The sequence below is a fragment of the Mastomys coucha genome, unplaced genomic scaffold, assembly GCF_008632895.1.
Source record: "Mastomys coucha isolate ucsf_1 unplaced genomic scaffold, UCSF_Mcou_1 pScaffold5, whole genome shotgun sequence".
In the NCBI taxonomy this organism is placed as follows: Eukaryota; Metazoa; Chordata; class Mammalia; order Rodentia; family Muridae; genus Mastomys; species Mastomys coucha.
This window is the reverse complement of record NW_022196911.1, coordinates 83,224,157-83,235,338: the sequence shown is the minus strand read 5'-3', so window position 1 is coordinate 83,235,338 and position 11,182 is coordinate 83,224,157. Positions and strand designations below refer to the sequence as shown.

Here is an 11,182-nt window from a genome sequence, read left to right as displayed (position 1 = left end):
TGACCTTCTTGCTTGAACTTGGTTTATAGTAGAGATGACCTGGCCTCTTGACCTTCTTGCCTCAACCTCTCAAGTGCTAGGTGTGTATATACACAAAAAGCTCCTTTGATCTGAGAACTTAGTTCAGTAGGCAGAATGTTTTTTCCTGTCTAGCATGCCATGGGTTTGATTTCCAATACTGTTTATAATAATGGCTGCCTGTAATCTCAGAATCTCAGAAGAGGCCCTGGTATATATGAGAAGACTGTCTCAAAATGACAAACTATATTTATCTCAGGTGTGGTTAAGGATTTGAGATGGGGAGATTATCCAGGTGGGTCTAAAGTAAATCACAGAGCATGCAAAAGGGCCAGAGAAATATAAAGGTAAAAACTGAGTTCAGAGACAAGACACTAAATTGCTTAGCATGCTTAGAAAGTAGACTTAAGTGATGTCATACATAAGTGATGTGGAAGCTTAAAAGGTTAAGGTAGTAAATCCCTACCTAACCTCTGGAGCCTCCAAAAATTCCAGGAATGCAGCCCTACTTTCTGGCTGTAGGGTGACACTCAAGTGAAGGACAATACTACTATGCTCCCCACTCATCATAAATTTACTTCAATCAAACCATTGAACCTGTGGTAATCTGTTAGTATTACCACACAACTTAAACACAAAAGGTTTCTGAACTACTAACAGGAAACACGGTTGTTTGGATTCAGATCAAGGACAAGGGATTTAGGTGCATATTTTATGTAACAAAGCAGACTGGCCTCCAGGTTCCAGCCAGGGACTGAGCTGCCCCTTCCCTATATAATCCAGACACTTTGGTCTCCCTGGGCTTCCCCCTTCTCCTCCTCCTCTTTCCCTCCCTCTTCCCCCCCCCCCAACCTCCCTTTCCTCCCTGTCAGAAAAGTAATTTAACAGTAAGAATCAAACAACTAGCTGGGCGGTGGTGGCACACGCCTTTAATCCCAGCACTTGGGAGGCAGAGGCAGGTGGATTTCTGAGTTCGAGGCCAGCCTGGTCTACAGAGTGAGTTCCAGGACAGCCAGAGCTATACAGAGAAACCCTGTCTCGAAAAAACAAAACAAAACAAAACAAAACAAAAAGAATCAACTAATATGTTTCATGTCTTAAAAAGCCTGCTCAGTTTTAAGAAATGTAAACTCCACTTTTTAAGCAACTTGAAAATCAGGGATAGCATAAACTGCAGCCTCAAACTACCAGAGTTTGGCGCTGCACATTTAAAGAAATCACAAGGCTTAGCACAGCTGAAATGCAATGAATAAGCCACACTGTGGGGAACATACTTTCATGTCTATGATCTATCAGCTAATTCTAAGTTTCTACTTCTTACTTACTCTATGGAATCTTACTTCAAATTCAGATCACTCCAAAGAATGATTAATTTTTCTCATAAGGACTACAAACTTCGTGATACAAATCATGGTTTTTGACATACTTGAGAAAGGTGTTTTTTCCTCCCCAAGACTGAGTTTTTCTGTGTAGTCCTGGCTGTCCTGGAACTTGCTCTGTAGACCAGGCTGGCCTTGAATTCAGAGATCCATCTGCTTCTGCCTCTGAGTGCTGGCCAGCAGAAAGAGAAAGCCTTAAATGGATGGAGAACTTTCTCCATCAGACTGGCCTGTGAACACATCTGTGGAGTACTGTCTTGCTTGCTAACTAACGCTGGACCCTGTGGGCAGTACCATAGGTAAGAAAGTGGGTATGGACTATGTAGGAAAGGGCCATGAGCCTGGGAGCAAGACATTAAAGTGTTCCTCCATGGCTTCTGCTTTAAGTTCCTACTCTGACTTTCCTCAGTGATGGACTCTAACCTGTAAGAGGAAAATAAGCCTTTTCCTCACCATGTTGTTCTTAGTCATGGTGCTTATCACAGCAACAACAATTTAACTAGGACAGACTTTTATAATTGTAGAACAAGGAATTTGCAAACTGTTAACACTTATAGAGCAATATATTATATTATTATATCTATCGAAATCTTATGAACTATAGGCCTATACAGCTGGGGTTGTAGCTCTGTGCCTAGTATGCACAGAGCTGTGGGTCTGATTCTCAGCATGGACTAGAATGGCATAGGCCTGTAATCACAGCACTCAGGAGATGGAAGGAGGAGGATCAGAAGTCATCCTCACCTATAAAGTTAATTAATTAAACACAAATCTTTACAAAGAGAGAAACAGAGCCAGTGAGATGGGTCAGCAAAATCACTTGCTATCAAGCTGTAAGAGGGCAAAGATTCTTCCACTTCTCTCAAATGGAGACATTTTTGATTGAATATGAAATTGGCCTCTTTTGCTACCTATACCATGAAAAGTCCCTCGGGAAAGTCCTCAAAACTCGGAGTTGAATTGCCCCAGACAACTGCAAGGTTTTGGGTCCTGTTAAACTGCTTGTTTGCTTTAATTTGCCTCTGCACCTGCCCACCTGAGCATAGTTTTTCTCTGTGCTTTGTCTTTACAAACGCCCCCTTACTCCTGAGAACTGTCTTCTCCAGGGAGTCACCCATCTTAACATTAGATTCGCTCTTTTTTTTTCCCATTTTTTTTTTTTAAGATTTATTACTATAAATGAGTACACTGTAGCTGTCTTCAGACACACCAGAAGGGGGCGTCAGATTTCATTATGGGTGGTTGTCAGATTTCATTATGTGGTTGTTGGGATTTGAACTCATGACCTTCCGAAGAGCAGTCGGTGCTCCTACCCGCTGAGCCATCTCACCAGTCCAACCCCCAACCCCCTTGATTTTTTTGAGACAGGGTTTCTCTGTGTAGCCCTAGCTGTCCTGGAACTAACTCTGTAGACCAGACTGGCCTCAAACTCAGAAATCCGCCTGCCTCTGCCTCCCAAGTGGTGAGACTAAAGGCGTGCGCCACCACTGCCCGATTTAGATTCTCAATTCAGATTTTGGTCTCTACCTCACAATAAAGCCTGCCCCAGGATCCACTGATGAGAAAGTACTCCTCACAGGTTCTCTTCTGACCCTTGTGTGTGAGAGACTACATACATACTAAAACAAATTATGTAGTTTACTATTCTTCTTTTTTTTTTTTTCTTGAGGCAGGGTTTCTTCATGCAGTCCTGGAGCTTGATATGTAGATCAGGCTGGCCTCAGACTCACAGAGATGTACCTGCTAGGATTAAAGGCATGGGCCACCACATCTGCTATTACAATGTAAGTTAAAAGTTCAGTTTCGCCGGGCGGTGGTGGCACATGCCTTTAATCCCAGCACTTGGGAGGGAGAGGCAGGTGGATTTCTGAGTTCCAGGCCAGCCTGGTTTACACAGTGAGTTCCAGGACAGCCAGGGCTATTCAGAGAAACCTTGTCTCGAAAAACAACAAAAAAAAAAAAAAAAAAAAAAAAAAAAAAAAAAAAAAGAAAGAAAGAAAAAGAAAAAGTGTATGGGTGATCTGTCTGTGTACTACATGCATCAAGTGTTCTTAGAGGCCACAAGAGGGCACTAGATTTTCTGGAACAGGAGTTATGGGTGGCTGGGAGGTAACATGTCAGTGCTAGATCTTCTGGAAGAACAGTCAGTGCTCTTAACTGATAAGCCATTTCTTCAACCTAACAGTGCTGTTTTAAACATCTTACTAAAACTAAAAATGACAATTAAAAAAAGGGATGTCTGATAAGAGAATTAAAAAATAGGGACATGGAGTTGGTAGACCTTTCAAGTGCTAGAAACTGAACTCTGGGGCTCACACATCCCAGGCAAGTGATCTACTTTTTTTGGCTTGGTTTGGTCTTTTTTTTATTTTATTTTATTTTATTTTTGTTTTTTGAGACAGGGTTTCTCCGTGTAGTCCTGGCTGTCCTGGAAATCACTCTGTAGACCAGACTGGCCTTGAACTCAGAAATCCGACTGCCTCTGCCTCCCAAGTGCTGGGATTAAAAGCATGTGTCACCACTGTCTGGCTCTGGCTGTTTTGTTTTGTTTTTTTTTTTTTAAGATTTATTTTATTTGAGTACACTGTCACTATCTTCAGACACACCAGAAGAGGACATCGAATCCCATTACAGATGGTTGTGAGCCACCATGTGGTTGCTGGGAATTGAACTCAGGACCTCTGGAAGAACAGTCAGTGCTCTTAACCACTGAGCTATCTCTCCAGGCCTGTTTTATATTAATTAAATAATTAATATTTTTTTATTTATTTATCATTATAAATGAGTACATTGTAGCTGTCTTTGGACCACCAGAAAAAGACGTCAGATTTTATTATGGGTGGTTGTAAGCCACCGTGTGGTTGCTAGGATTTGAACTCATGACCTTCGGAAGAACAGTCAGTGCTCTTGCCCACTGAGCCATCTCACCAGCCCTGCTTTTTTTTTTTTTAAAAGATTTTCTTTATTTGTCTTATATATATAATGAGTACACTATTCCTGTCTTCAGACATAACGGAAGAGGACGTCAGATCTCATTACGGGTGGTTTTGAGCCACTTTGTGGTTACTGGGAATTGAACTCAGGACCTCTGGAAGAGCAGTCAGTGCTCTTAACCACTGAGCCATCTCTCCAGTTCAATAATTAATATCCTCAAAATAGGGTTTCTCTGTATAAAAGATCACTAGCTGTCCTGGAACTCACTTTTAAAACCAGAATGGTCTCAAACTTACAGAGATCTGCCTGTCTCTGCCTCCTGAATGCTAGGATTTAAAGGCGTGTGCCATAAATCCTCACATTAGTTATTTTAACTTTTTATTATTTTTATTTTTTAAGACAAGGTCTCACTAGCCTTGGCTGCCTGGAACTCACTGTGTAGACCAGGCCAATCTTAAACTCACAGAGATCTGTCTGCCTCTGCCTCCCTCTTGAGTGCTGGTATTAAGTATAAATATGTATGTGTGTATGTGTATATATATAAAACCAATATACATACACACACATATATCCATAATTTATTTCAAAGAAAGTATATGTTGTACACATATACAGATATACCCTATATACACATGTACATATATACAAATTTATAAATAAAGCATCACCTCTCACTAGCCTTGGCTGTCCTGGAACTCACTCTGTAGAGGTATGGAATAAATATTAAGTGCTTGCTCTAACAACATATATAGTAACACTGGAATGATACAAAAAAGATTATCATGGTCCCTGTGCAAGTATATGAAAATTTGTGAAGCATTCCAGATAAAGAAAAATAAAAATGTCAAGATACTTTGAAATCTGCAACTAAGCATGAAAGGGACAAGGGAGTTACATGTGAACTAAAGTACCATTACGAAAAAGTTCAAAGCTTACATACTAGGTTACAAGTTTGGTGACTTGAAAATCTTTTTTCTTGTTAACATTTATTCATCCATATATTTACTTATTGTGTATATGTGTGAGGGCATATATGTGCCATGGAACAGTGTGTAGTCAGAGGAAATCCTGTGGGAGTCAGTCCTTTCTTCTACCATGTGATTCCTAAGGATTAAATTCTGGTTTTCAGATTTGGAAGCAAGGTACCTAATGACCATTCATAATGGTTCTAGGAGTATCTTATTTATTTATTTATTTATTTATTTATTTATTAGTTGTTGGGTATGAAGATGCCATGATGCCCATATGGTGATCAGAAGACAACTTGTGGGTCCTAGAAATCCAACTCAGGTTGTCAGGTTTTGCAGGAAAGTCCCTTACCCAACAAGCCATCTTCCTGGCGTCCTATGCATACTTTTTAGGGTTTTTTTTTTGTTTTGTTTTTGTTTTGTTTTTTTTCGGGACAGGGTTTCTCTGTATAGCCCTGGCTGTCCTGGAACTCTGTAGACCAGGCTGGCCTCGAACTCAGAAATCCGCCTACCTCTGCCTCCCAAGTGCTGGGATTAAAAGCGTGTGCCACCACTGCCCGGCACTTTTTAGGTTTTTACATTTAATTTGTATATGTGTCTGTGTATTATGAACTTGCACACAAGTGGCACAACTCATGTGATCCCTCAGAGGGGATCGATGAATGGTTCTTTCATTCCACCATGTAGGTCCTGGGAATAGAACTCAGGTTCTCAGGGTTTGGCACCAAATGTCTTTTCTGTTCAACTATCATACTTGTCCCTAGTAATACCTTTTTAAACTAGTAACATGGTGTCTTCAACAGGTCCATAGCCTTCACAAAATTCAGTTACAGTATTTCACAAGATGTTCATCATTACTGGCCTACTTATGCTTACAATCTGCCTTAGGACAAAGAGGTGACTTTACTAATCCAGGCATGGTGGCTGAGACCTGTAATTACAATACTTTGGGAAGCTGAAGTACAAGGATTGCCTCAAGTTTGCAGCCAGTCTATACTACATAATATGTTAAGGTAGCCTAGGCTACAGAGAACCCATTTCAAAACCCATAAACCAAGCACAACTCCCACAGAATATTGAGCCAGGCCTGGCAGTGCATATGTGACCCCACTACTCCAAAGGAGCCAGGAGGATTATAAATTTGGGGCCAGCTTTGGAAACACAGAGGCTAGGTCTCAAATTTGAATAAGTGGACTGCAGATGCAGCTCAATGGTAAATCACTTCTCTAGCATATGTGAGGCTATAGATTCCCAGCACTAGAACGTGATGTTATTTCTCCACTGGTGAAATGAGCCAAGTCAAGCCAGATTAGACTAGATTAAAAGTACTTTTATTGGAAAGCTGTTCTCAGAGGGGCTAGTTCACTGGTCCCAGGGAAGTCACCATGGGGAGAGGGGGAGGGGGGAAAAGAAAAGGGTATGAGCCCAGAGAGAGAGAAAGAGAAAGAGAGAGAGAGAGAGAGGGAGGGAGGGAGGGAGGGAGGGAGGGATGGAGGGAAGGAAGGAGAGAGAACACATGCAAGAACTCAAAAGAGACAAACCAAAATGTCAAAATGTCTGGAGTCTATAGGGAGGAGCCTCTGGGGGAAGGGCAGCCCTGCCCCTGGGCTGGAAAGTTCAGGGTTGGGGGCAGGGTGTGCCAGCTAGGAACTGAGGGATGCTAGGAGAACCTGAAGTCAGTTCTGCTTTTGATATCTAAAATATGTACCCCAGTCCTTTGTCCTGTCAAACAGAAAGATTTATTTTGCAATTACACTTTATATATTAATTTTCTGAAAAGGGAGGCATGCGTGGAGGTTGGAGGTCAACTTCCAGGAGTCAGTCCTCCCCTTTCACCACGGGGTTCTGAGGGATCAGACCGTGGTCATCAGACTTGGAAGCAGGCTCCTGTCACCCAATGAGCCATCTTCTCAGCCACTTTCTGCTTTTTTGTTTTGTTCATTTTTGAGACACGACCTTAGTGTATAGTCCTGGCTGGCTTGGAACCTGCTACATAAAGCTCACAAGTCTATCCCTTGCCTCCTTAGTGCCTAGATTAAAGGTACAAAACACCATACCTGACCCTTTTCAAGTATTTTTGAAAATATAGTGTCATCATATAATCATGGCTAGCCTGTTACTCAGTTCATACACCCTTAAATTTGAGGCAGTTTTCCTGCCTAGGCCTCTGAATGCTGAAATACAGATGAGATACTACGGGACAGTAGACTGTGCCTAAAAAACTTGGTAAGGGAAAGCAGGTCTGAGATCCCGGTACCCAGGTACCCACCTGAGACGGTAGGCACCTCTCTGCTCCCTGCTAGATTCCTGCCCCAGAACACATGCCCACATTCCCCACATTGTTCACACAGCCCAGAACAGAGTTCTCCATGCTAATGAGGTATCCAGAAACCCTGAGGGGTTTTAGCCAATAAGTTTCCCTTCCTAGACATTCCTCCCTGCAAAAGGTATCGAATCTCTCCACCCTGAGGAGTTGGTATGCATCCATTTTCCACAATGAACAGTCAATAAACAGTTTGGAACTAAGGACTGCCTCTTTCATCAAGAACCACAGTGGGGAGCATGGAGAAAGCCTCTGACTACCGAGCCACTGCCTAAGTCTACCACAGAAGGCCTTTGCTCCCAGACAACTGCTGCCAAGCTAAGGACTTTCCACAATGAGCTAAGTCGAAGTTCTCACTCCCCTAGCCCCAGGTTTGTCGCTGCCCTCAGCCCACAGGCCCCCAATTACATTCCCAATTCTTCTCGACCCAGCACCACTAGGTTGCCTGGATGTCCAGGAGTTTGGAAGTACCTGGTCCTGGCCTTATTGTGGGCCGTGGACCCCAACACTTCATTCCCAACTCCTCTGTATAGCACCCCAGCCACAACTGGAGTCTCAGGAGTCAGGGAACCCTAGCTTCGGCCTCCTACTTGTTAGATTGCGTTTTTTCCCCGCCTGGAGTGGTCTCGACACTCTCCAGCGGTGTTTCCACATCCCAGCAGCACAGGGTGGAATGAGGACCCACAAGACAGCGTGCTCTGCCTTTGATATTGTTTTTTCTTATAATTTGTGTGGGGACATGTATTTTGGTCAGGGAGTTTGCGCACACCAGTGCCATGGAATCCATATGGAGGTCAGTGCCTTCCATCATATTGGCCATCACCTTCCACCTTGAAATTTGTGCTGGCAACTTTTATGTCAACTTGACACAAGCTAAAGTCATCTGAGAGGAGGGGACCACATTCAAGAGAATGCTTCCATAAGACTAAGTATAGAGCCGGGAGGTGGTGGCCCACGCCTATAATCCCAGTACTTGGGAAACAGAGGCAGGTGGATTTCTGAGTTCCAGGCCAGCCTGGTCTACACAGTGAGTTCCAGGACAGCCAGGGATACACAGAGAAACCCTGTCTTGAAAAAAAAAAAAAAAAAAAAAAAAAAAAAAAAAAAAAAAAGACTGAAGTATAGGCAAACCTTGTAGGACATTTTTAAACTTAGAGATTGATGGGGAAGGGCCCAGGCCATTATGGGTGGCACCATCCCTGGCCTGGTGGTGCATTGATCTATAGGGAAGCAGGTTGAGCAAGTCCTGAGGAGCAAGCTAGTAAGCAGCATGGAGGGGCCATGGCCTCTGCATCAGCTCCTGTTCTCCAGGTTCCTGCTTTGCTTGAGTTCCTGTCCTTCCTTTTAAGATGAACTGTGATGTAAAAGTGTAAGCTAAATAAACCCTTTGCTCCCCAACTTGCTTTTAGTACTAGTGTTTTATCACAGCAATAGTGACCCTAACAAAGATACCACTGCATATGCCAGGCCATTTGGCCCCAAGCTTCAAGGGAGTTTCCTATGTGTCTCACATCCTAATGTATGAGCACTAGGATTATAAAGTGCCACTATGCTCAGTTTTACAAACATTCTAGAGATCTGACCTTAAGTCTTTATGCTTGCATGGCACACACTTTATCCACTGAACTATCTCTCAAACTGATAATTAAAAAAGAAAAAAAAAACAAAACCAACAAACACAGATGTAAAGGGCTGGGGAGATAGTTTAGTGGATAAAAGTATTTGCCGTTAAACCTGAAGATTTCTGGGATTCACATGATGGAAGCACAGACTACTAGAAGTTGATTCTGCAGCACGCATGATCACTTGCCCTTGCTCTCTCTCCTCTTTCCCTCTAGTATACACGTACACATACACACAGAGAGTATAGAGGAAAATTCTAGTAGATGCTACCACATGGATTAATCTTAAGAACATCTAAGTGGGGCTGGCAAGATGGCTCAGCGGGTAAGAACACTGACTGCTCTTCCGAAGGTCCTGAGTTCGGATTCCAGCAACCACATGGTGGCTCACAACCACCCGAAATGACATCTGACGCCCTCTTCTGGTCCGTCTGAAAACAGCTACAATGAATTACGCCGGAGAGGCCGGAGAGGCCGGAGAGAGAGGGGCGGCAGAGGTCCTGAGTTCAGTTCCCAGCAGCCACACACATGATAGCTCACGGCCATCTGTACAGCTACAGTGTACTCATACCCATAAAATAAATAAAATAAATCTTTAAAAAAAAAAAAGAACATCTAAGTGAAAAAGACCAGTCACAGAAGAACAATTATAATATTATTCCACTTGCACAAAGTATGTATTCATGAAAGTCATGCTCAAAACTGAAAGTGGAGCCATGACTGACAGGGACTAAGAGGGTCTATATTCAAAGTTTCAGCAGAGAATGATGAAAATCACACACACACACACACACACACACACATGAATGACAGAGTGGTTTTTTTGGTGTGTGTCTGTGTGTGTTTTTTTTACTACTGGGAATTGAATCTAGATCCTAACATTCAAGGGATGCATTCTATAACTGAGTCATATCCCTAGCTTTCTTTCTACTTTTTGAGATGATTAGGTTCAAACTGCCCAAACTGGACTTGTACTCACTCTGTATGCCAGGGTGAGCTTTGGACTTTTGATCATTCTGTCTCAATCTCTTGAGTAGCTGGGACTGTAAGTCTGTGCCACCCTATCGAAAATTAGGTGGTAGATGTTAACAGCATCTACTTGCCCAAGTACATAGTCAAGTAGTTTAACTTTCCAAGATGACAAAATCAAAATGTAAAAAGCACCCTGTCTCAAAAAAAAAAAAAAAAAAAGTAAAAGGCAAATCTACTGCATTTGACCAAGCTGAAAATGTATTACTACTTATAACTCCATTTTCTCTTTTTTGTTTTTTTTTTTTTTGTTTCATGCATTTCAACTTTTATTTTCATTAAATCACTATTCAACTAAACGGACATTCTTGTGCGGATATTTGTAAGGAAAGCCTCAGAGTCACACAGAAAGCAAATATCTGCTGTTAGTAACCACGGCTACACTGCCTTCCTCAGCTAGCGTATCTATTTATATCCTGAGGAGGTCTTGTCTTTTCCATATCGTGAAACATTTGGGCACATTACAGTCACCCAAAGTACACAGTTTAAATTAGAAGTTACTTCTGCTGTCCATTCTATGGCCTTGGACAGACATACAAGGCGCGCATCCACACTCACAGCTCCACGTCGAGTACTTTCCCGGCCCTAAGGACAAACGCCGCATGCTTTTCCCTGCTCACGTCAGGGTGCTGCTTTTTCCCCTGATACCATGTCCTCTAGGGAAGGACACAACCTTGCCGACTGCCTTCTCCCACTTGGCAGTGTGTGTTCACAGTTCCTGTGGCCTATTCATTTGAAAGTTCACTTTATTTAGTTGAGTAATATTTTCAATATATGGGTAGATCAGTTTTTATTCATATACTAAAGGACATCTTGGATGCTTCTACAATTAAAAACTATGAATATAGAAGCTAGAAGCACCCACGTTCAGGTTTTTGTGTGGACAGAAGGTTGTTTTTTTTTTTTTTT

The 11,182-nt window shown here is 42.4% G+C and overlaps 1 non-coding gene across 1 annotated transcript; it reads left to right on the top strand.

The window, feature by feature from the left end:
• Positions 1-5,058: 5,058 nt before the first annotated feature.
• Positions 5,059-5,162, top strand: LOC116079380. The gene has a single exon (XR_004113939.1). It is a non-coding gene; the product is annotated as a U6 spliceosomal RNA (small nuclear RNA).
• The last annotated feature ends 6,020 nt before the right edge of the window (positions 5,163-11,182 follow it).